Source organism: Canis lupus, chromosome 15 (assembly GCF_048164855.1).
Source record: "Canis lupus baileyi chromosome 15, mCanLup2.hap1, whole genome shotgun sequence".
Taxonomy (NCBI): domain Eukaryota; kingdom Metazoa; phylum Chordata; class Mammalia; order Carnivora; family Canidae; genus Canis; species Canis lupus.
In genome coordinates this window covers 54375898-54402739 of record NC_132852.1, presented here as the reverse complement: position 1 = coordinate 54402739, position 26842 = coordinate 54375898, and the positions used below count along the sequence as shown (strand labels likewise).

At 38.9% G+C, this 26842-nt stretch overlaps 1 pseudogene; it reads right to left on the bottom strand.

The window, feature by feature from the left end:
- Nucleotides 1-11581: 11581 nt before the first annotated feature.
- Nucleotides 11582-21825, bottom strand: LOC140605252 (olfactory receptor 9A1-like; annotated as a pseudogene).
- Nucleotides 21826-26842: the final 5017 nt, after the last annotated feature.

The window sequence follows — 26842 nt, the reverse complement described above, 5'->3', positions numbered from 1 at the left end:
TTTAAGAGAGTTGCCTTCTTTGGGGCACCCAGTGGCCCAGTCGCTTGAGCACCTGACTCTCTATTTCAGCTCAGGTAATGATTTAAGGGTCATGTCCTGCATTGGGCTTCACACTCAACGAGATGCTTGAGATTCTCTCTCCCTCTGTCCCTCCCCTTGATCTCTCTCTCATTCTCTCTCAAATAATCTTTAAAGAGAGAGAGAGAGAGAGGCATGCCTTCTCTGAGCTCTCTCCTAGGTTTAGGGAATCATGGGGAGGATGCTTGTATACACAGCTTGGATCACAGAGCCTTGAAAAATATCCTGTTTTCTTAGTCTAGACTGAGCATGGTAAAAGAGTCAGGATTAGAAAAATAGAAAAAGGAATAGTTATGAATAGGCCCTAAAGAGCACAAGGAAGCAAGCTAAGTCACTTTCAAGGCTAATGTCATTGACATTATAATTGGAGAAGAAGCATCCCTCATAATCTGTAACGCAGACCTCACAGTGCAGGACTACACTCTGATCAAGGCTGCTGGTGTTGTGCTGGAGGTGAAGAGATGGGTTACACTCAGGTGTGTTGAGTACTTGTATGCGTGCATACACATAAATATATCACAGAACCACAACTCATGGATATCAATGTCTGGTTAACATATCACTGTTTAATCCTGAATTAAGGGTCCTCTCCAAATGCCACAGGACAGTAGGTGGAGAATTCTCCATCTCTGAGCATCTGTGAGCATCAGAAGTCACTTCAAAACTAGGAAAAAATATTTTTCTCCACCTGAAAAGTTTATTAGCACTGACTCACAAGGGACTAATTATTTCCTCACTTGAAAACTTTGTAAAGAATGCAAGCAATTATCTCTTGCCTGGATGTCATTCACCTTCACTCAGCTCCTACTAATAGATTAGAGCACAAAATGACTCAGTTCTCTTCAGAGACTCTTTGCTGCAACTCTCCAGCCTCGTAATTGTGCCCCTCCTCCCATCACAAATCAAGCATAAAAACATCTTTTTTTTTTTTTCTTATTCATCCATTATAAAGTGATGAAGTTGTTGACTTCTGGGTTCGGGGAACTTGGCTTACAGTAAAATAATTACTCCAACATTACCAGCATCACACAGGAGCAACACTGTCTCAAGTTTAGATTTAAAAATCAGATCATTTATAGAATAAAATTTTATCAGGGCATTATTCTCCAAACCTTAGAGCCTGAAGGACCCTACTAAAGGGTGTTTAATGAAGTATTTGCGATGAATTTCTGAAGACCTTTTTCCTTGGTGACTCTTCTTCTCGATCCAACTTCTGGAGATGGAGTCTCAGAGTTAGAACCTCAAGAATCTTAAGTTATGTATTAACCTGTTAGATAAGCTATATCAAACCATTTAGCTTCCATAATCCCATTAGAATTAGGAGAAAGAGTATCTTGAAAATTGGGAGAATATCTTCAGTTCTCTTACATGTTCTCTTGATTTGTCAGGGGCCATGAGCATATGTAATGTAATGTGAGAAGCTCCAGGATGTTCTCATTCATTTGGGAAATATAAATAATAGTGAAAGGGAAAATAAGGGAAGGGAGAAGAAATGTGTGGGAAATATCAGAAAGGGAGACAGAACGTAAAGACTGCTAACTCTGGGAAACGAACTAGGGGTGGTAGAAGGGGAGGAGGGCGGGGGGTGGGAGTGAATGGGTGACGGGCACTGGGTGTTATTCTGTATGTTAGTAAATTGAACACCAATAAATAAATAAATAAATAAATAAATAAATAAATAAATAAAACAACCCTAGAACCAAAAAAAAAAAAAAAAAAAAGAAGCTCCAGGATGGGGTTTGCAATGAGGCATCTAGCAGATTGCTAGATGGAGTCCTTAGGTTAGTTTTATGGTGTCTTTTTTAAAATCCAAAGATCGGAGCTGATTTTTTATCTTATTTTTTAAGATTTTGTTTATTTATTCATGAAAGACACACAGGGAGAGGCACAGGCAGAGGGAGAAGCAGGCTCTCTGCTTCTGGGACCTCAGGATCATGACCTGAGCCAAAGGTAGATGCTCAACCACTGAGCCACCCAGGTGCCCCCAGAGTTTATTTTTTAATTCTTATCTGACTGATTGAGGGTGAGCATAGTGCAGAGACTACTTAAGGGATCTATTCACTACTTTTTTGCAAAAGTCACCTAAAATGGCTTTCAGGAGCTTTAGTCTTGTGGATCATTATGCTTCCCAAATTCATTCAACTTCATCCTGATCAGTAAAGGCATCCACTATGTTCCTGGTACTAAGAAGACACTTTACGTTGAATAAGGACATTCTTCTACATAACAACATACCATTATCACACGTGACATAACTAACATTACTCCAGTAATATAAAATGTATAGTCCATATAAAAATTTTCCTAAAATTTTCCCGATTACCTTTATAGCTTTAAAAAAAATCAAAATCTTTATCCTATCAAGATTCATGCATTGTCTTTGGTTCTTTTGTCTTTTAATTTGTTTTAACCGATCACATTTCCTCTGATCATTTCTAGCCTTTTATTTTAAGGTTTTTGGTTGTCTTCATTCCTCTTCTCAATGTCACTTATTATATTTTCACAAAATATAGTCCTCCTTAAGCACCCTGTAATTTAGTCTTCACTTGAGACTTGAGATGATTTTGACTGTTTTTTCAATTACTTGAACTTTACTTAGCATTTTTTTCACACCTGTTTTCTTATGAGCTTCTATTCTGGGTTGTTGTTTTTTTGGTTTTTTTTTTATGTTTTCTAATTTCCAGCATTGTTTCATATTTGTAAATGTGTCTTACTTATGGTTAATTCACGTGGAGATTCTTTTTACAGAAGCAACTTTGCCAATTAAAATACAGTGATTATATATGGTGCTTTTTGTCTTTAGCTTTACAATTTTAATCATAATACTATTTTCCAAAGTTGCACAGGACATGTTTAGAACCATGCTGATATCCAAAATTTCTTAGGTCCTTTTCCACCAACCTCTTCACTGAATCCGTATCATACATTCATAATACGGTAAATTCTTTTGTCTGTACCCTGTCTTGGGATTCCCCTCCCCCAAACCCCTGGTTGATTTTTTTTTTTTTTTTACAATTTGTATACATTAATTTTTTTTAATGCTGTAAAGTCCTATGAGTTTGACAAATGCATAATGTTTTCACAACTATAGTGGCAAACAGATTGTCTATTGCTCCAAAACACCTCATACTTCCCTAGTCAAACACTGTCCCCTTACTTATCCTAAAGGACTAGGTATCCACTTACCTCTTTTCCATCCCTATTAGATTTTCTTTCTGCAAAATATAATTAGAATTGAATCACACAATATGTAGCCTTTTGTTCTGGCTTCTTTCACTTGGCAAAATGCATTTGAGGGTTTTTTTTATATTATTATGTGAGTTTTTAGCTAATCTCTTTTTACTGCTGAACAGTATTCACATGGTAGGCATGGATCATAGTTTGTTCATTCACCTACTGAAAAACATTTTGGTTGTTTCCAATTATGAATAAAGTTTCTATAAACATTTGTGTGCAATTTTTATGTGGAAGTAGATTTTCCATTCATTTTGGAAGCACAGTTTCTGAGCTACATATTAAGTCTTTAACTTTATAAGAAATTGCTGGGATGCCTGGATGGCTCAGCAGTTGAGCATCTGCTTTTGGCTCAGGGCATGATCTCAGGATCTGGGATCGAGTCCCACATTGGGCTCCCTGCATGGAGCCTGCTTCTCCCTCTGCCTATGTCTCTGCTTCTCTCTCACTCTCTCTGTCTCTCATGAATAAATAAATAAAATCTTAAGAAATCGCCAAACTGCCTTCCAAAATGGTTGTAATATTCTGCATTCTGAGTAGCAATGAATGAACAGTTCTGATAATCTATGACCTCTCCAGCATGTGGTAATGTTGTTTTTTAAAATTTTAGCCATTCTAGTGGTATATAGTGGTATCCCATTGTTGGGATATATAGTGGTATCCCACTGTTGTCTTAATTTGCATTGCTTAATAGCGAATGTTGTTGAGCATCTTTTCATACGCTAACCTGCCATCCTTATATCTTCTCTGAGATACATGTGTTCAGATTATTTCCCCATTGTTGTTTATTGATCTGTTTGTTTTCTTAGTGTTAAGTTTCAAGAATTTTATTTTATATATACGTATTCTGGATACACATCTCATTTATCATATATGATTTTTATTATTTTTAATTTATTTTTTATTGGTGTTCAATTTACCAACATGCAGAATAACCCCCAGTGCCCATCACCCATTCACTCCCACCCCCCGCCCTCCTCCCCTTCTACCACCCCTAGTTCGTTTCCCAGAGTTAGGAGTCTTTACGTTCTGTCTCCCTTTCTGATATTTCCCACACATTTCTTCTCCCTTCCCTTATATTCCCTTTCACTATTATTTATATTCCCCAAATAAATGAGAACATATAATGTTTGTCCTTCCCCGATTGACTTACTTCACTCAGCATAATACCCTCCAGTTCCATCCACATTGAAGCAAATGGTGGGTATTTGTCATTTCTAATAGCTGAGTAATATTCAATTGGATACATAAACCACAGCTTCTTTATCCATTCATCTTTCGATGGACACCGAGGCTCCTTCCACAGTTTGGCTATCGTGGCCATTGCTGCTATAAACATCGGGGTGCAGGTGTCCCGGCGTTTCATTGCATTTGTATCTTTGGGGTAAATCCCCAACAGTGCAATTGCTGGGTCATAGGGCAGGTCTATTTTTAACTCTTTGAGGAACCTCCACACAGTTTTCCAGAGTGGCTGCACCAGTTCACATTCCCACCAACAGTGTAAGAGGGTTCCCTTTTCTCCGCATCCTCTCCAACATTTGTTGTTTCCTGCCTTGTTAATTTTCCCCATTCTCACTGGTGTGAGGTGGTATCTCATTGTGGTTTTCATTTGTATTTCCCTGATGGCAAGTGATGCGGAGCATTTTCTCATGTGCATGTTGGCCATGTCTATGTCTTCCTCTGTGAGATTTCTCTACATGTCTTTTGCCCATTTCATGATTGGATTGTTTGTTTCTTTGGTGTTGAGTTTAATAAGTTCTTTATAGATCTTGGAAACTAGCCCTTTATCTGATACGTCATTTGCAAATATCTTCTCCCATTCTGTAGGTTGTCTTTGAGTTTTGTTGACTGTATCCTTTGCTGTGCAAAAGCTTCTTATCTTGATGAAGTCCCAATAGTTCATTTTTGCTTTTGTTTCTTTTGCCTTCGTGGATGTATCTTGCAAGAAGTTACTGTGGCTGAGTTCAAAAAGGGTGTTGCCTGTATTCTTCTCTAGGATTTTGATGGAATCTTGTCTCACATTTAGATCTTTCATCCATTTTGAGTTTATCTTTGTGTATGGTGAAAGAGAGTGGTCTAGTTTCATTCTTCTGCATGTGGATGTCCAATTTTCCCAGCACCATTTATTGAAGACACTGTCTTTCTTCCAATGGATAGTCTTTCCTCCTTTATCGAATATTAGTTGACCTTAAAGTTGAGGGTCCACTTCTGGGTTCTCTATTCTGTTCCATTGATCTATGTGTCTGTTTCTGTGCCAGTACCACACTGTCTTGATGACCACAGCTTTGTAGTACAACCTGAAATCTGGCATTGTGATGCCCCCAGATATGGTTTTCTTTTTTAAAATTCCCCTGGCTATTCGGGGTCTTTTCTGATTCCACACAAATCTTAAAATAATTTGTTCTAACTCTCTGAAGAAAGTCCATGGTATTTTGATAGGGATTGCATTAAACGTGTATTTTGCCCTGGGTAACATGGACATTTTCACAATATTAATTCTGCCAATCCATGAGCATGGAATGTTTTTCCATCTCTTTGTGTCTTCCTCAATTTCTTTCAGAAGTGTTCTATAGTTTTTAGGGTATAGATCCTTTACATCTTTGGTTAGGTTTATTCCTAGGTATCTTATGCTTTTGGGTGCAATTGTAAATGGGATTGACTCCTTAATTTCTCTTTCTTCAGTCTCATTGTTAGTGTATAGAAATGCCACTGACTTCTGGGCATTGATTTTGTATCCTGCCACGCTACCAAATTGTTGTATGAGTTCTAGCAATCTTGGGGTGGAGACTTTTGGGTTTTCTATGTAGAGTATCATGTCATCAGCGAAGAGGGAGAGTTTGACTTCTTCTTCGCCAATTTGAATGCCTTTAATGTCTTTTTGTTGTCTGATTACTGAGGCTAGGACTTCCAGAACTATGTTGAACAGCAGTGGTGAGAGTGGACATCCCTGTCTTGTTCCTGATCTTAGGGGAAAGGCTCCCAGTGCTTCCCCACTGAGAATGATATTTGCTGTGGGCTTTTCATAGATGGCTTTTAAGATGTTGAGGAATGTTCCCTCTATCCCTACACTCTGAAGAGTTTTGATCAGGAATGGATGCTGTATTTTGTCAAATGCTTTCTCTGCATCCAATGAGAGGATCATATGGTTCTTGGTTTTTCTCTTGCTGATATGATGAATCACATTGATTGTTTTACGGGTGTTGAACCAGCCTTGTGTCCCAGGGATATATCCTACTTGGTCATGGTGAATAATTTTCTTAATGTACTGTTGGATCCTATTGGCCAGTATCTTGTTGAGAATTTTTGCATCCATGTTCATCAGGGATATTGGTCTGTAATTCTCCTTTTTGGTGGGGTCTTTGTCTGGTTTTGGAATTAAGGTGATGCTGGCCTCATAGAACGAATTTGGAAGTACTCCATCTCTTTCTATCTTTCCAAACAGCTTTGGGAGAATAGGTATGGTTTCTTCTTTAAACGTTTGTTAGAATTCCCCTGGGACGCCATCTGGCCCTGAACTCTTGTGTCTTGGGAGGTTTTTGATGACTGCTTCAATTTCCTCCCTGGTTATTGGCCTGTTAAGGTTTTCTATTTCTTCCTGTTCCAGTTTTGGTAGTTTGTGGCTTTCCAGGAATGCGCCCATTTCTTCTAGATTGCCTAATTTATTGGCATATAACTGTTCATAATATGTTTTTAAAATCGTTTGTATTTCCTTGGTGTTGGTAGTGATCTCTCCTTTCTCATTCATGATTTTATTAATTTGAGTCTTCTCTCTCTTCTTTTTAATAAGGCTGGCTAATGGTTTATCTATCTTATTAATTCTTTCAAAGAACCAACTCCTGGTTCTGTTGATCTGTTCCACAGTTTTTCTGGTCTCGATTTCGTTGAGTTCTGCTCGAATCTTTATTAACTCTTTTATTCTCCTGGGTGTAGGATCTATTTGCTGTTTTTTCTCTAGCTCCTTTATGTGTAAGGTTAGCTTTTGTATTTGAGTTCTTTCCAGTTTTTGAATGGATGCTTGTATTGCGATGTATTTCCCCCTTAGGACTGCTTTTGCTGCATCCCAAAGATTTTGAACGGTTGTATCTTCATTCTCATTAGTTTCCATGAATCTTTTTAATTCTTCCTTAATTTCCTGGTTGACCCTTTCATCTTTTAGCAGGATGGTCCTTAACCTCCATGTGTTTGAGGTCCTTCCAAACTTCTTGTTGTGATTTAGTTCTAATTTCAAGGCATTATGGTCTGAGAATATGCAGGGGACGATCCCAATCTTTTGGTATCGGTTCAGACCCGATTTGTGACCCAGTATGTGGTCTATTCTGGAGAAAGTCCCATGTGCACTTGAGAAGAGTGTGTATTCAGTTGAGTTTGGATGTAAAGTTCTGTAGATATCTGTGAAATCCATCTGGTCCAGTGTATCATTTAAAGCTCTCGTTTCTTTGGAGATGCTGTGCTTAGAAGACCTATCGAGTATAGAAAGAGCTAGATTGAAGTCACCAAGTATAAGTGTATTATTATCTAAGTATTTCTTCACTTTGGTTATTAATTGATTTATACATTTGGCAGCTCCCACATTCAGGGCATATATATTGAGGATTGTTAAGTCCTCTTGTTGGATAGATCCTTTAAGTATGACATAGTGTCCCTCTTCATCTCTCACTACAGTCTTCAGGGTAAATTTTAGTTTATCTGATATAAGGATGGCTACCCCTCTTTTCTTTTGAGGGCCATTCGAATGGTAAATGGTTCTCCAACCTTTTATTTTCAGGCTGTAGGTGTCCTTCTGTCTAAAATAGATGGGTCCTGCTTTTTTATCCAGTTTGAAACCCTGCACATTTTGATGGGGTCATTAAGCTTGTTCACGTTCAGAGTTACTATTGAGAGATACGAGTTTAGTGTCATCATGATATCTATTCAGTCCTTGTTTTTGTGGATTGTTCCACTGAACTTCTTCTAAAAGGGGAATTTGAAGAGTCCCCCTTAAAATTTCTTGCAGAGCTGGTTTGGAGGTCACATATTCTTTCAATTCCTGCCAGTCTTGGAAGCTCTTTATCTCTCCTTCCATTTTGAATGAGAGCCTTGCTGGATAAAGTATTCTTGGTTGCATGTTCTTCTCATTTAGGACCCTGAATATATCCTGCCAGCCCTTTCTGGCCTGCCAGGTCTCTGTGGAGAGGTCTGCTGTTACCCTAATACTCCTCCCCATAAAAGTCAGGGATTTCTTGTCTCTTGCTGCTTTAAGGATCTTCTCTTTATCTTTGGAATTTGCAAGCTTCACTATTAAATGTCGAGGTGTTGAACGGTTTTTATTGATTTCAGGGGGGGATCTCTCTATTTCCTGGATCTGAATGCCTGTTTCCCTTCCCAGATTAGGAAAGTTTTCAGCTAGAATTTGTTCAAATACATATTCTGGCCCTCTGGCCCTTTCGGCGCCCTCGGGAACCCCAATTAAACGTAGGTTTTTCTTTCTCAGGCTGTCGTTTACTTCCCTTAATCTATCTTCATGGTCTTTTAATTGTTTGTCTCTTTTTTCCTCAGTTTCCCTCTTTGCTATCAACTTGTCTTCTATGTCACTCACTCGTTCTTCCACCTCGTTAACCCTCATCGTTAGGACTTCTAGTTTGGATTGCATCTCATTCAATTGATTTTTAATTTCTGCCTGATTAGCTCTAAATTCTGCAGTCATGAAGTCTCTTGAGTCCTTTATGCTTTTTTCTAGAGCCACCAGTAGCTGTATAATAGTGCTTCTGAATTGGCTTTCTGACATTGAATTGTAATCCAGATTTTGTAACTCTGTGGGAGAGAGGACTGTTTCTGATTCTTTCTTTTGAGGTGAGGTTTTGCTTCTAGTCATTTTGCTCAGTGCAGAGTGGCCAAAAGCGAGTTGTATTGGGAAAAGGAGAAAAAGAGAGGAGAGAAAGAAGGAAAGAAAAGAGAAAGAGAAAAAAAAGGAAGAAAAAAAGAAGAAAAAGAGAAAGAAAAAGAAAGGGAAAAAAAGGGTGGGGGAAGCAAACAAATCAAAAAGCAAAACAAAACAAAAAAAACAAAAAAATAAAATAAAATAAAATAAAACAACCAAACAACAAACAAAAAAAACCCACCGGGGAGTATCTTCTGATTCTGTATACTTTAAGTCCCGTGACTTCCCCTGGAACTTGTCCTTCTAGCTGGTCTTCTGGGGGAGGGGCCTGTTGTGCTGATTTTCAGGTGTTAGCACTTGGGGGAGCTGCTCTGCCCCCTGCCTGGTGCAGGGCTCAGTGGGGGTTGTTTACCCCGTGAGGCCCCCGGAGGAACAACCCCAGTGGCGGGGCCAGCTCTGGAGCCCTGGATTCAGCCCCCGCAGTAGCTCCAGTGCTCTCCGTCTGCAGGGCCTGGAGGCTCCGGGGCGGGGTCGCTGATCTGCTCAGCTGGGGCAGGAGCGTCCTCGCTGTCCTGGGCCCTCCCGGCCTCTGCCTGTCCCGGGGGAGGCCGGATCCCGGGCTGTGTCCCGGCGCCCTGTGCCCGGGTCTGCGCTGTTGGATTTGGGCTCCCGCCCCGCAGCCCCCTCCGCGGAGCCGTCCCCGAGCCCCCCGAGCTGCTCCCGCCCCGCAGCCCCCTCCGCGGAGCCGCCCCCGAGCCCCCCGAGCTGCTCCCGCCCCGCAGCCCCCTCCGCGGAGCCGCCCCCGAGCCCCCACCAGCTGCTCCCGCCCCGCAGCCCCCTCCGCGGAGCCGTCCCGGAGCCCCCCGAGCTGCTCCCGCCCCGCAGCCCCCTCCGCGGAGCCGCCCCCGAGCCCCCCGAGCTGCTCCGGTCCTGCCGGGTCCCGCCGTGCGCGCTGCAGCCCTTAGGGAGCTCGGCGCACTCTCCCGGGCGCAGGTGTCTGTTAGGGTCCCCGGGAGCCCCAGGGCATCCCCGCCCTCCTGGGTCCTGCTCCACCTCCCCGCGAGCCCCTTTCCGCCCAGGAAGGTCGGTGCAGCTCCTGCGTCTCCGGGACGGGGCTCTCCTGTCCTGGGGTCACTCGCCCCGGCCTCAGCCCGGCTCCTCGCGGGGCCCCTCCCCCTTGGAGGCCTTTTGTGTCTTTATTTCTGTTTCCCCGTCTTCCTACCTTGATAGATGCGCGAACTCTTCTCACTGTAGCATTCCAGCTGGTCTCTCTTTAATTCTCAGGCCAAATTCGTAGATTTTCAGGATTTGAAGGTTTTCTAGGTAATTTGGTGGGGACAGGTGATTGGGGACCCTACTCTTCCGCCATCTTGCCCCTCACCCCTATCATGTATGATTTTTAAATATTTTCACCACTCTATGCCTTATCTTTTATTCTATTCATAGCGACTTTAGCAGAGCAAAAAACATTTTCAATTTTGATAGTTCAATTTTTCAATTTCTTGTTTCATGGTGCTTTTGGTGTTGTATCTAAAAACAACAAACCCAAGATCATGCAGATTTTCTCCTAGAAGAGATTCACATTTAGGTACTTTTAGTTCATTTTTATGTAAAGTGCAAGGTATATGTTGAGGCTCATTTTACTGCATGCAGATAGCCAATTGTTCTGGCACCATTTTTTGAAAAGTCTAATCTTTCTTTATTGAATTTCCTTTGCAACTTTGTCAAAAAATAAGTTGTCTGTATCTGTTTAGGTATATTTCTGGGTCCTCTATGATCTTCCATTGACCCATTTGTCTTAACACTTTTCCAATATACCGCACTATGTTGATCAGTGTAACTCCATGGAAACCTTGAAATCACATGAGTGCTCTGAGGGTTTTTTTAGAATTGTTTTGGCTATTCTGTTACTTTTGCATTTCCTTATGAATTTTAGAATCATTTTGTCTACAATATCTACAAAAAAAGCTTGCTAAAATTTGTCTGGGACTGCATTGAATCTATTGAATGAAATTGTAAAGAATTAACAATATTGTCTTCCAATCCATAATCATAGTATACCTCTCCATTTATTTGGAGCTTCTCTGATTTCTTTCATTGGTTATTTGTAGTTTTCCACTACAGATTCTGAACATATTTTATTCAATTTATATCTAAGTACTTTACTTTTTTTGTGCTATCAAAAGTGGTATTATTTTTTACATTTCAATTATAATTGTTTGTTGTTAATATGCAGGAAAACAACTGACTTTCGCATAATGACCTTGTATCCTGTGACTTGGCTAAAATTGCTTATTACTTCAAATACTTTTCTTGGTAGATACTTACAGGATTTCTACACAGACAATAACAATCGTCATCTGTGAATAAAGACAAATTTTTCCTTTTTTTTTTTTACATTCAATATGCCCTTTATTTTATTATCTTAACTCAATTGCACTAACTAGGATTTCCAGTACAATATTAAATAGGAGTAGTGAGAGAGGACATCCTTGCCTTGTTCCCAACCTCAGCAGGGGAAAAGCATTTGCTCTGTCACCACTGTATAAGACATTAGCTGTAGGGTTTTTTTTTAATACCCTATCTTGAAAGTTTTATAATGAATGGGTATTGAATTTGTCAAAAGCTCTTTCTATATTAATTAATATGATCAAAATTTTTTCTCATTTAATCTATTTAAATAATGGGTTATATTGACTAATTTTTGAATGCTGAAACAATCTTGCATTTTTGGAATGAAATCTATTTGTTTGTGATATATTATCCTTTTTATGTATTGCTAGACATGATTTGCTAATATGGTGCTGAGGTTTTGGTGCCTATGTTCATAAAGGGATAATGTTCTGAACTTTTGTTGTCTTTGTCTAGTTTTTATATTAGTGTAATGTTGGTCTCATAAAATAATTTGGGAAGTGTCAGTGAAATTTTAATTAAAGTCCTCAGAATATTTGTTCATAACACACACTAAAAGTTATTTTAAACTCATATGGAAGAGTTTGGATATAGGCAAAAATAGCCAAATTAGTTCTAATTTAAAAAAGGAAGTTGTACATGTCCTACTGATATTAAGATTTTTTATAAATCTGAATGGGAAGCCTAAGCCAATACATCATATAAATAGAATGGAGAGCTCAGAAATAGACCAATGAAATAAAAGCACTCTTTATATGATAGCAGGACATTTCAAATCAATGTGCAAAGGCCTGGTTGTTCAATAAACTGTACTGTAACAATTGGTTATCTATATAGGAAAAGCAAAGTAGGTTTCTACTGCTTTCTCGTGTCTCTTCAGATTCTCTCAACCTCACTTGTTTTCTCAATCTGTTATTCAGCCTTAATTACCACCTTCTTAGGCAAACCAGCCCAGCTCCCAGAATTTCCTCCTTGGAAGAAACAAGCAAACAAATTCCCTATCCCTACCTCACTTCAAAGGAGTCTTCAGACACAATTTCTCCAGAAAGTCTGACCATTATAAGAAGTCATGCACGGCCAGACTCATTATAATATAGTGGTCAGCATGGTATTTTACAACACTGTGTTGTTTACCATGCTTTCCTGTCTAATTTCTTTTACTTTTACTATACTAGGAACTATACTCTCTTAAATAAATCTTTAGCAGTTAATCCTTGTCTGAAGCTCATGTTTGTAGAGAACGCAAGTTTTCACCAACCTTTTGCCTGCCTCAAAATTAATAATCATTTGTTTAAAAAAATAAATATCTAAATCCAAAAATTAAAACTATTAGAAGTACATAAATATATAGAAGAACGTTTTCAATTATTATTTCAAGTATAATTAACAAACAGTGCTACATTTTCAGGTGTACAGTATAATATACACCTGAATAAATTCCATATATTTCCCAGTGTTTATCATAAGTGTACTCTTAATCCCCTTTATCTATTTCACCCATTCCCCACCTCCCTCTGGCAACCACCAGTTCATTCTCTGTATATAAGAGGTTGCTTTTTTGTTTCTCTGTTCATTTGTTTCTTAAATCCCACATTATGAATGGTATCATATGGAATTTGTCTTTCTCTGACTTATTTCACTTATCATGATACCCTCTAGATCAATCCATGTTGTTATAAATAGCAAGATTTCATTCTTTTCATGGCTCAGTAATATTCTATGTTGGCATTTATATACCATATCCTCTTTACCCATTCATCTATTAATGGATACTTGGGTTGCTTCCATATCTTAGCTAATATAAATAATACTGCAATAAACATAAGGATACATGTATCTTTTCAAGTTAATGTTTTCATTTTCTTTGGGTAAATAGTAGTAAAATTATTGGATCAAATGATAATTCTATTTTTAATTTTTTTAGGAACTTCCATATTGTCTTCCATAGAAGCTACACCACAAAAGACTTTTTGATCATTTGATTTTAATATAAAACATGAATATAGAAAGACCAAACCAAATATATGTATAGCTTAAGAAATTATGAACTGAACACCCTTGTAAAACACCACCCAGATCAAGAAATAGAATAGTGATAGAAACCCTAGAATCCTGCCCATGTGTGCGTTCCAATTACAATCCTCATCCTCAAAAGCAACTGTAATCTAGACCTTGTAGTAATCACTTCTTTGCATTTCTTAAAGATTTTATGATGCTAGGCTCAGTTGCTACACATTATAGCATAGTATTCTATTTTTTAAATTTTATTTTACTTTATTTAAATTCAGTTAATTAGCAAATAGTGTATTATAGAGATAGAGTTCAGTGATTTATCAGTTGCATATAACACCTAGTGCTCATTACATCAAGTGCCCTCCTTAATGCCCATCACTCAGTCACCCCGTCCCCCATCGACCTCCCCTTCAGCAACCCTCAGTTTCCTTTCTAGAGTTAAGAGTCTCTTACAGTTTGTCTCCTTCTCTAACTTATTTTTTTTTAAGATTTTATTTATTCATGAGAGACACACAGAAAGAGAGGCACAGAGACACAGGCAGAGGAAGAAGCAGGCTCCATGCAGGGAGCCTGATGTGGGACTCGATCCCGGGTCTTCAGGATCACACCCTGGGCCAAAGGTGGCACTAAACCACTGAGCCGCCAGGGCTGCCCTCCTTCTCTAATTTCATCTTTATTTTCCTACATTGTCAGAGTCTACAGCTATTATAAGAGACTATTGTTAGGTCCTTTGAATGGGAAAAGACTTTCAAAGCAATGAACACAAATACAAATCACAGAAAAAAATTAAATTTGACAACAGCAAAATTAACACCTCTGCACGACAGAAGATTTCAATTAAAAAATGAAAAAATAAAAAAATAAAACCCAAACTGACAAAAGGTATGATAACAAAAGACTGATACCTACAATATTTAAATATGATCTCTACATCTCTACAAAATTAGCCAAAGACTCTAAATAAGAAAAATGTGAAGCTCTGTTACTGCATCCCAATTATTCTCCCACTTGCTCTAGTCAGTTCTACAGAGACCCATATAGTGTCCAGACCTACCAAGGGTTTTTCTACCAAAACATCTTCTCTGCTACATTTGCAGAAACAAACAACTAGAAGCTGGATGATTTATTTTTGACTCAGTAAGGCACAGTATGAAGTTGAATTCAAGAACCATAGAAAGTCCCAGCCTCACCCCCAGCACTATTCCCCCCTCGCAGCCACCTCCCCAGCAACCAGCCTCCTGGGCTCCCTTCACAAACTTTTCTCCATGCAAATATAAATATATTTTTTTACTTTTTTCTTACCAAAAGGTAATAAACTAAACAAAATGTTCTGCTCTTTGCTTTTCTTACTCAACAGTATGTCTTGGATATTTTTCTCTTATGCACACAGAAAACTTTGTCATTGTTCTTACAGGTACATAATATCTGGCTCTATGGAAATTCCAAAAATTCTTTAAGTAATCACCTTTTGATAATACATTTGGATTGCTAATACCAAATTTGTGTGTTTACAAATAATGATACAGAAAAGTATCTGTAAACCAATGTCATATGATACTGGTTGATAATGGTATGACAGGAAAGGAGCTGGAACTGGACAATACAGGAACTGAGATATGGATTAGGAAGCTCACTGTAGAGCTGAAAGACAGCTTGGTAAACCTGGTCCTTGTAAGGGGAGGGAAGGGAAGACAGAAATGTAGCTGAAAGAAGGGAGACAGAATGCCCTGTCAGGATTGAACAATGTGAGGAATGTGGGGAGAAGTGACCAGGAGCTGCCCCTGTTCTGCCCTCCCTGAACTCCTGCCTCAGCCCAGGGACACAGCAAGGTCAGCTCATGCTTGTCACTTCAGGTCCCAGAACGCAGCCCATTGACCTCCCATATTTGGGGCAGGCATGAAAATGGGAGTCACACCAGATAAGAAAATGCCTCTTTCCAAGACCCTCCCTCCTCACCCTGAGGAAGCCCACCAATTAGAGACGTGCCTGAATTAACACACATCTAGCCCTGAGGCTGGGAAGCAGGCAGGGTTGTAGAGTGAGTTCACTCTCACAACTGCCAACTGAGGAGAAGATCTACAGGAAGGAGTGTCCCCATTGGATCTGGAAGCAGGAACATCAAGAAAAGGTTGTGGCCTGAGGTTGGACTTGTGATCACTCACAGAATACAGGATGCCTTAGGCAGTGAGAAAATCATGAAAGCACAGTATGGGAAGATGACCCAATACCCAGAATCACATACAGAAATTAACTGCCACAAAATGAACTATAATCTTCCTTACTTTTCCCATTTGAAGAGTAACTGTTCTACAGTTATGAAAGAAACTGAAGAGGAACAAAGAAATCAAAAAACATCCCATGCTCATGGATTAGAAGAACAAATATTGCTAAATAGTCTATACTACCTGAAGCAATCTACACATTTAATACACAGTCCCTATCAAAATACCAACAGCATTTTTCACAGAACTAGAATAAATAATGCTGGAACCACAAAAAAAAAAAAATTAGCCAAAGCAATCCTGAAAAAGAGCTGGTGGCATCACAACTTTGGACTTCAAGCTATATTACAAAGCTAAAGTCATCAAGTCATTATGGTACTGGCACAAAAACAGACACAAAGATTGATGGAATAGAATAGAAAACCCGGAAACGGACTCACATCTATATGCTCAACTAATCTTTGACAAAGCAGGAAAAAATATCCAATGGAAAAAAAAAAGAGTCTCTTCAACAAATGGGTGTTGGGAAAACTGGACAGTAACATGTAGAAGAATGAACTGGGCCATTCTCCTACACCACCTACAAAAATAAATTCAAAATGGATGAAACACCTAAATGTGAGACAGGAAACCATCAAAATCCAAGAGGAGAACACAAGTAGCAACCTCTTTTTCCTCACTGCAGCAACTTCTTACTAAACACATCACCAGAGACAAGGAAAACAAAAGCAAGAATGAACTATTGGTACTTCATCAAGATTAAAAGCTTCTGCACAGCAAAGGAAACAGTCAACAAAACTAAAAGGCAGCCTATGGAATGGGAGAAGATATTCTCAAGTGACATATCAAATAAAGGGTTAGTATCCAAAAGCTATGAAGAACTTATCAAATTTAACACCCTAAAAATAAATAATCCAGTTAAAAAATGGGCAGAAGACATGAACAGATACTTTTCTAAAGAAGACATCCAGATGGCTAGCAGACACATGCAAAGATACTCAGCATCACTCATCAGCATGGAAATACAAGTCAAAAACATGATGAGATACTATCTCACACCTAAATAGCTAAAATTCACAACACAAGAAACAACAGATGTTGGTGAAGATGTGGAGAAAAAAGGAAAACTTTCATATTGTTGGTGGGAATGCAAACTCATGTAGCCACTCTGGAAAACAGTGTGGAGTTTCCTCAAAAAGTTAAAACTAGAACTACCTCACAAACCAGCAATTGCAGTACTAGGTATTTACCAAAGAATACAAAAATACTGATTTGAAGAGGCACATGTACCCTGATATTTATAGCAACATTATCAACAATAGCCAAACTAAGGAAAGAGCCCAAATGTCTATCAATTGATGAATGGATAAAGAAGATATGGTGTATACACACACACACACACATGCACACACACACACAGGAATATTATTCAGCCATCAAAAAGAATGAAATCTTACCATTTGCAATGAAATGGATGGAGCTAGAGGGCATTATGCTAAGTGAAATAAGTCAGCCAGAGAAAGACAAATACTATATTATTTCACTCATATGTAGAATTTAAGAGACAAAACATATGAACATATGGGAAGGAAAAAAAATAGAGAGGGAAGTAAACCATAATATACTCTTAACTACAGAGAACAAACTGAGGGCTGAAGGAAGGAGGTAGGGGGATGAGCTAAATGGGTGATGGGCATTAAGGAAGACACCTGTTATGATGAGCACTGGGTGTTCTTATATGTAAACGATGAATCACTAAATTCTACTCCTGAAACCAATATTACACTAATATTGACTAACTAGAATTTAAACAAAGAATTGAAAGAACAAATAAACAATTAAAAACCATAGATTTTAAAATATAGAACACAGAAATAAAGATTGCATAGAATTCTAAAAAAAGAAAAATATCTGAGAGTCCTAAAAAAAGAAAAAAAAATCACACGTTATACATTTACACTTGTTAAAGACACAGAAGAGTGTATAAACATATATCCAATTAAAAAATAATGTGATCTCCCATGTAGGAATAATCTAATTATATATTGAAGCATTTCCATTATCTTAAAATTCTCTTGTAGATCCAAACCACCTGGTGTTGAAAATGATCATTTCAGATTGAATTAGTGCTTTCACATTTTTCAGGTCCACGGTGATGAGTCCATGACTGTCCTTAGGACACAGCTAATCCTTGAGGAGTTGATAGCAGCTCCAAAGGCCTCAATAAATTTGTCATTATGAAGAGTGAAGATGAATGGGTTCAGAAAAGGGATCACCAGTGACACTACCTGTTGTACTTGGCTGCCGTGTTTGCTTGGGTTTCACACAGAGGAACGAGCAGGTGCCATTGCCAATCATGACACACACATAGAAAAGGTTTTCCTCCACCCAGAGGCTGAGGGGATCTTGAGGAGGTGAAGATGATGTAGGTATAGGAGACAATTATAGGTAGGGGTACAAGAACCAACCATAATGAATATAGTCATTAAAAAAGGATAAACTCTGTGAAAAGGCTGTCATCACAGGATAATTTGAGCAGTTGCCCTCGGTCACATAAAAAAAAAAAGGTCTAACTTTTTTTTTTTTTCAGAAGGTAAGCTGAAATGTGGCAAAGAGTAGCCAGATTTGAAATAGGAACCCAAACACCCATGACACAGTGACCACCCAGATGCAGGTGTGGCTGTTCATAATGATGTTTTTTCTCAAGGGGTTACAGATAGCCACATACTGGTCCACAGCCATTGATCCCATTAATATAAATTCTGATGTGCCCAAAGAAAGGTACAAATATAACTGCATGGCATGCTGTCAAAGATACTGCCTGAATCTCAGGAAGCAGCAACCCTCAGAGCATCAAGGGGATAGAAGTAGATAGAATCTCCAGGACAGAGTGGTAGCCAAGGAAGAAGTACATGGGGGACTGCAGACATTTATCAACATGGACAGTCACAATGATGACCATGTTCCCCATGACTGTCACTGAGTAGAAGAGGAAGAAGGTAGCAAATAAGATATGATATAATTCTGGGGAGCCAGGAAAGCCTAAGAGATAGAATTCAGTGGCACTACGATTCTCCAACATTTAGTTCTGAGTGGTTGTTCCTTGTGAAATCTAGAGAGTAAAAAAGAGATCACATGGATTCTGATCCCAAATGGTTTCAGATAGAGAAAATATTCCCCTCCTGTTCATAGATTCCACAACATGACTAGGAAGGGTTGAGGTTCTACTTTTCCCTCTACATAATCAGTGCTGATTTTTTTAAAAGAATAATCATGATATGTCAAGAAAATTAAATTTAGCCAAGAAGATGAGCCCAGTTACCAATGGCATATCATAGGCACCAGCCCCCTGCCCCACGTACACCACCTGCATCTCTCAATCCACAGACTTTCCTGCCTTCCATCGTGCTGTGAATAGCCATCCAATCTGCCTCTCTGACCACTGTGCTCCTTTTTACCACTAATTCCCTTCCATCTTAAATGTTCTAAACTATGTGATATACTGAAAATATTCTGTGAGTTCTGCTCCAGTATCATACACTATAGAAAGTGTTCCTGCCCAATCCTACCAAGAGCTGGTATGTGTTTACTTTGCTTTTTCATGACATAGGGTCTATTTGCACTGGATCTATTTGAAAGCTCTTCCTTTCCCTCCATCATCATTGGTGTCACTGCTAGACATGAGTATGAACAACTCTTTAAGGGTTTTCTATAAGATCTTGAGGGCAAGGACTAAGTATTTCTCAGCCTACAGATCAGCTAGCTGCTTGACTGAATTACCACTTTTTTTGCCTCCCTATTCTTGGAAGGGGAAGCCTGTCCTGCTTTTCTCCTAGGTAAATGTCTTCTCATAGGTGACAGACTAACCAGAACCTGAGCTTGATCAATCAAGGGCCTCTCTCTCCCAATCCTAATACCAACAATCCACCTAGCCCAGCATAGTCTAGGAGGAACTAGAGGAGGACATGGGAGGAGCTGCCATCCTCTACCAGTCCCACATCACATCTTGTTGGGACCGGCAGACAAGAGGCTAAAGATCCAATATCAACATCCTTTGCCTTTGTGAGAGCTCAAAACTCTAGATCCAGCAGAGTCAAAGTCATCAAGTGTGAACTCTGGACTTAGCCCAAGCCCTACACACATGTGGCCATGGTCTCCATCTTACAGAAAGTAGAGTCTCCTCTGAGCCAACAAATAGGTTTTTCCTCCAAAACCATGTTTAAAAGAATCAGTTGTAACTAACATAAAACAGACCAAAGGACCTGAGCCCTGTAGGATTTCTGGGATTCATCCCTCATTTCCTTCAGGTCTTTGCTCAAACACTCAGGCTCAGAGAGCCTTTCCTCATGATCCTTTCTAAAAGAACACATTCTACCCTTTATCAGTCACCAGGATCTATATATATTCTTTGCTTTCATCTAAAATTGTGTTTTTACTTTTTGTTTATTTCCTCCTATTTAGCAGTGTAAACAACTGTCAAAGCAGAAACTTTGTCATGCTTGCTTATTGTTTCTGACACTGGGTTAATATTTTTAAATGAATAAATCAATTAGTCAATCAATTAAGGAATGAATTTGTCAATAGTCAATAGTCAACCAATTAAGAAATGAAGAAAGCTTATCTAGTCCTGGCTATGGTCAATTTTTGAAGCAAACTCTGCTTCTTTTCCCTTTGGTCTTCAGTGAAATACTGCCTGGTCAATATGCCATCCCCTCTCTGGGTATGCCTAGGAAATGAAAACTGGGTAACAAGGATCAGGGACAGAATTACCAGGGGAGCTCAATAGTTTCCTCCCATAATTTTTGTTTATCCAGGACCAGATGCAAAGAATGGACACAGGAGGGTCCTGACAGGAGCAAGGGTCTGTGCCTATGTCCAGCATTGAGTCAGGGAAGAGTTGAATCTGCTCTCTGCTGTGCAGGGAGGATTCGAAGATAAGCCCATCTACTCTGCTGCCCATCTCACCACTCTTCAGGCTGTAGGTGTCCTTGTTCTAGACTAGAGAGCCGCCAGGCCCAGAACTTCCCATGATGATCCTTTCTTACTCTCTCCTTCACAGAGGAGAAGCCTGACAGATACCTCTAGAGAAAGAGACTAAACTGGAATATTCTATGGCTCTCCAAGGATCAGCCCAGCCTACTCCCTCTGGGACTAGTACGGAGCACACTCTGTGGCCCAGAGAAAGCTACTGCTGTCCTCACTCAATGTAAGATAAAACTGTCTTCTTCAAGTACTTAAGAGAAAGTTCAATAATAATAGTGACATGGAAGTCCAATTATCTCTCTCTGAATTCCTCTCTCCTTCTTTCCTTCTCTTCATTGTTCCCAAGGAGAGTTTTACACTGAGGAACTAAATGTGTCCAAGTTCAGAGAAACCCTAGGGATGCAGTCAAGGGGAAACCAGAAAAACTTTCAGCTCTTCTCCCCCAAGGCTAATCAAATTTTAGAACTCCTGAAAGTTTTTTTAATATCCAAACTTGAAATCTCCCATGTCAGGAGTTTCTCAGCCCCCAGGCTGCCTTCCCCCAAAGCCCCAAGTCCTGGTTACCAAAAAAACAGTTCAAACCATGTCTTGCTTTCTTCTGTGCAACTCCCTGATTATATTTGGCCCTACAGAACCCAGATACCCTCAAGTGGAAGGCATCATAAACAATTCCAAGATATACATCAAAAATCCACACACCAGAAATGAGTGATGATGTGAGCACAATGGTGAACAGGCAGCTCCAAGCTCATGTCCCTCCACAGAAACAACAGAAAACAAGCAGAAACTGTCAGAAATAACTATCAGAACTCTGGAAACACTCAAAGATTTATAGCAACCATGGAAACACCAATTCAAGCAAACAAACAATTTAAAAATGTGGGGAAAGCTTTGTGGTATTTTTACTTACCCTTGCCCACACTCTTCCTCACTTAGCAGAAGTCTTGAAAATGGTAATATGCATTCTCATTGTGGAACCTCAGTCTCTAAGGAAGCAGAGCAGATCTGGGGCAAAAGGTTATTGTTGAGACATAAAATAAACCATCGAGGTTGGGTAAGGTGTCTTTGGGAAATTAAGAAATTTAAAAGCATCTGCATATACTGGGGGATTTAGAAAACCACACACATGTACAGGGCAAGATGCATGCTCAGAAAAGACCTGAGAAGACCCTAATCTTTTATTATATGTAGGATAAACTCAGGGAGATCTACACCAAGGCACATTATAATCAGTAAAAAGACCAAAAAGGGGGAGGGGGGACATCCTGAAAGCAGCAAGAGAGAAGCACCTTCTCACATACAGGAATCTTCAGAAGATTAACAGCCAATTTTTCATCAAAAATTATAATAGGCATTGGTATTGCATATTTAAAGTGCTGAAAGAAAAAAAATGTCAACCCAAAATTCTGAATCTAGCAAAACTGTCCTTTAAAAATGAGGGAGAAATGAAGACAATCTCAGATAAATAAAAGGTGAGACAGTGTGCTATCAATAGACTTGTCTTAAATGAAATGCTAAAAGGAGTACTTCAGGTTGGAATCAAAGGACACGAGATAGTAACTTGAAAATGAAAATATAAAGATCTTCACTAAAGGTGAAATAAAGCTACCCTATGACCCAGCAATTGCACTACTGGATATTTACCCCAAAGATACAGATGTAGTGAAACAAAGGAGCACCTGCACCCCAGTGTTCATAGTGGCAATGTCCACAATAGCCAAACGGTGGAAGGAGCCAAGATCTCTTTTGATCAATGAATGTATAAAAAAGATATGGTGTGTGTGTGTGTGTGTGTGTGTGTGTATAGTGAAAAAATACTCAGCCATAAGAAAGGATGAATAACTACCATTTACATCAACATGGATAGAACTGAAGAGTATTATGCTAAGTGAAATAAGTTAATTGGATAAAGATAATTATCCTATGGTTTCACTCATATGCAGAAATAGTGCAAAGAACCATAAGGGAAGTAAGAGAAAACTGAATGGGAAAAAAAAAATCAGAGAGGGAGACAAACATGAGAGACTCTTAACTCTTGGAAACTAAGAGTTGCTGAAGGGGAAGTGGGTTGGGGTATGGGGTAACTGGGTGATGGGCATTAAGGACAGCACATGATGTGACAAGCACTGAGTATTATATGCAACTGATAAATTATTGAAAACTACATCTGAAACTACTGATGTACTGATATGTTGGCTAACTGAATTTAAATATGAATAAATAAATAAAAATGTAAGAAAAGGTAACTATGTGGGCTAATAAAAGCCACTTTTATTGTATTTTTTGATTTTATAATTCCTTTTTATTTTATACATAAATTGAAAGAATAATGCATAAAAATAATAATAAATATATTTTTGGGAGCAAATTCTATATAATGATATAATCTGTGAAATAATAAAAGAGGGGAATGGTGCTAAATAGAATAGTTTTTGTGTTTACTTAAGTTGGTATCAATTCAAACTATAATGTTATAAACTTAGGATGTTTAAGTATAATCACCAGAAATAAAATAACTAAAAATATATACACAAAAGGAAGCAGGAAGGGAATCAAACAGCTACAAAAAAAATCAACTCAACAAATCAGAAGGCAGCAATGGAAGAAAATGGAGAAATGACAGAAATGAAAAGAAAAATGTGTAAGACATACGGAAAACAGCAAAATGGCAGAAGTAACTGCCATTCCTTATCAGCAACTTCCTTTAAATGTAAACTAATTTACATTTACATGATTTGATTTACAGATCAGCAACTACTTTAAATGTAAATGTACTAAACTCTTCTACCAAACTGCAGAGATTAGCAGGATGAGTTTCTTTAAATGAGCCAACTACTCATGCTGGCTACATGAAACTCACTTTACGTCAAAATAGATAAATAAGTTGGGAGTGAACAGATGGAAGAAAATATTCCATACAAATACTAACAAAAATAGAACCAAAGTGAATATACTAATATTAGACAATAGACTGAATCAAAAACTGTTATAAGAGACAAAAGACATTACATATTAATAAAAAAATAAATATAGGAAAAAAACCATGATTATAATAATACATATTCCAAACAACAGAGCCCTAGACTATATGAAATGTTTTTAACGGATTTTATTTTATTTTAAAGATATTTATTTATTTATTTATTTTTATTGGAGTTCAATTTGCCAACATATAGCATAACACCCAGTGCTCGTCCCATCAAGTGCCCCCCTCAGTGCTTATCACCCAGTCACCCCAACCCCCCGCCCACCTCCCCTTCCACCACCCCTTGTTCGTTTCCCAGAGTTAGGAGTCTCTCATGTTCTGTCTCTCTTTCTGATATTTTCACTCATTTTCTCTCCTTTCCTCTTTATTCCCTGTCACTAATTTTATATTCCCCAAATGAATGAGGCCATATAATGTTTGTCCTTCTCCGATTGACTTATTTCACTCAACATAATACCCTCCAGTTCCATCCACGTCGAAGCAAATGGTGGATATTTGTCGTTTCTAATGGCTGAGGAATATTCCATTGTATACATAGACCACATCTTCTTTATCCATTCATGTTTCGATGGACACTGAGGCTCCTTCCACAGTTTGGCTATTGTGGACATTGCTGCTGTAAACATCGGGGTGCAGGTGTCCCGCCGTCTCACTGCATCTGTATCTTTGAGGTAAATCTCCAGCAGTGCAATTGCTGGGTCCTAGGGTAGTTCTATTTTTAACTCTTTGAGGAACTTCCACACAGTTTTCCAGAGTGGCTGTACCAGTTCATGTTCCCACTAACAGTGCAAGAGGGTTCCCCTTTCTACACATCCTCTCCAACGTTTGTTGTTTCCTCCCATGTTATTTTCCTCATTCTCACTGGTGGGATCTCGTTGTGGTTTCGATCTGTATTTCCCTGATGGCCAGTGATGCGGAGCATTTTCTCATGTGCATTTTGGCCATGTCTGTCTTCCTCTGTGAGATTTCTGTTCATGTCTTTTGCCCCTTTCATGATTGGATTGTTGGTTTCTTTGCTGTTGAGTTGAATAAGTTCTTTAGAGATCTTGGGTACTAGCCCTTTATCTGATAAGTCATTTGCAAATATCTTCTCCCATTCTGTAGGTTGTCTTTTCGTTTTGTTGACTGTTTCTTTTGCTCTGCAAAAGCTTCTTATCTTGATGAAGTCCCAATAATTCATTTTTGCTTTTGTTTCTCTTGCCTTCATGGATGTATCTTGCAAGAAGTTGCTATGGCCAAGTTCAAAAAGGGTGTTGCCTGTGTTCTCCTCTAGAATTTTGATGGAATCTTGTCTCACATTTAGATCTTTTATCCATTTTGAGTTTATCTTTGTGTCTGGTGTAAGAGAATGGTCTAGTTTCATTCTTCTGCACGTGGATGTCCAATGTTCTCAGCACCATTTATTGAAGAGACTGTCTTTTTTCCAGTGGAGAGTCTTTCCTGCTTTGTCGAATATTAGTTGACTATAGAGTTGAGGGCCCACTTCTGGATTCTCTATTCTGTTCCATTGATCTGTGTGTCTGTTTTTGTGCCAGTACCACACTGTCTTGATGACCACAGCTTTGTAGTACAACCTGAAAGCTGGCATTGTGATGCCCCCAGTTCTGGTTTTCCTTTTCAATATTCCCCTGGCTATTCGGGGTCTTCTCTGATTCCACACAAATCTTAAGATGATTTGTTCCAACTCTCTGAAGAAAGTCCATGGTATTTTGATAGGGATTGCACTGAAGGTGTAAATTGCCCTAAGTAGCATTGACATTTTCACAATATTAATTCTTCCAATCCATGAGCATGGACCATTTTTCCATCTCTTTGTGTCTTCCTCAATTTCTTTCAGAAGTGTTCTGTAGGTTTTAGGGTATAGATCCTTTACCTCTTTGGTTAGGTTTATTCCTAGGTATCTTATGCTTTTGGGTGCAATTGTAAATGGGATTGACTCCTTAATTTCTCTTTCTTCAGTCTCATTGTTAGTGTATAGAAATGCCACTGATTTCTGGGCATTTATTTTGTATCCTGCCACACTGGTGAAGTGCTGTAGGAGTTCTAGCAACCTTGGGGTTGAGTCTTTTGGGTTTTCTAGGTACAGTATCATGTCATCTGTAAAGAGGGAGAGTTTGACCACTTCTTTGCCAATTTGAATGCCTTTTATTTCTTTTTGCTGGCTGATTGCTGAGGCTAGGAGTTCTAGGACTATGTTGAATAGTAGTGGTGAGAGTGGACATCCCTGTCGTGTTCCTGATCTTAGGGGAAAGGTTCCCAGTGTTTCCCCATTGACAATGATATTTGCTGTGGGCTTTTCATAGATGGCTTTTAAGATGCTGAGGAATGTTCCCTCTATCCCTATACTCTGAAGAGTTTTGATCAGAAATAGATTCTGTATTTAGTCAAATGCTTTCTCTGCATCTATTGAGAGGATCATATGGTTCTTGTTTTTTCTCTTGTTGATATGATCTATCACCTTGATTGCTTTATGAGTGTCAAACCAGCCTTGCATCCCGGGGATAAATCCCACTTAGTCATGGTGAATAATCTTCTTAATGTACTGTTGGATCCTACTGGCTAGTATCTTGTTGAGATTTTTTGCATCTGTGTTCATCAGGGAGGTTGGTCTATAATTCTTTTAGGTGGGGTCTTAGTCTGGTTTTGGAATTAAGGTGATGCTGCCTCATAGAATGAGTTTGGAAGTATTCCATCCCTTCTATCTTTCAGAACAGCTTTAGTAGAATAGGTAGTGTTTCTTTTGTAAATGTTTGATAGAATTCCCCTGGGAAGCCATCCTGCCCTGGACTTCTGTGTTTGGGGAGGTTTTTGATGACTGCTTCAATTTCCTCTCTGGTTATTGGCCTGTTCAGGTTTTCAATTTCTTCCCGTTCTATTTTTGCAAGTTTGTGGTTTTCCAGAAATGCACCCATTTCTTCTAGATTGACTAATTTATTGGCATATAGCTGCTCATAATATGTTTTTAAAACCATTTGTATTTCCTTGGTATTGGTTGTGATCTCTCATTTAAATTCGTGATTTTATTAATAAGAATATTTTCTCTTTTGTTTTTAATAA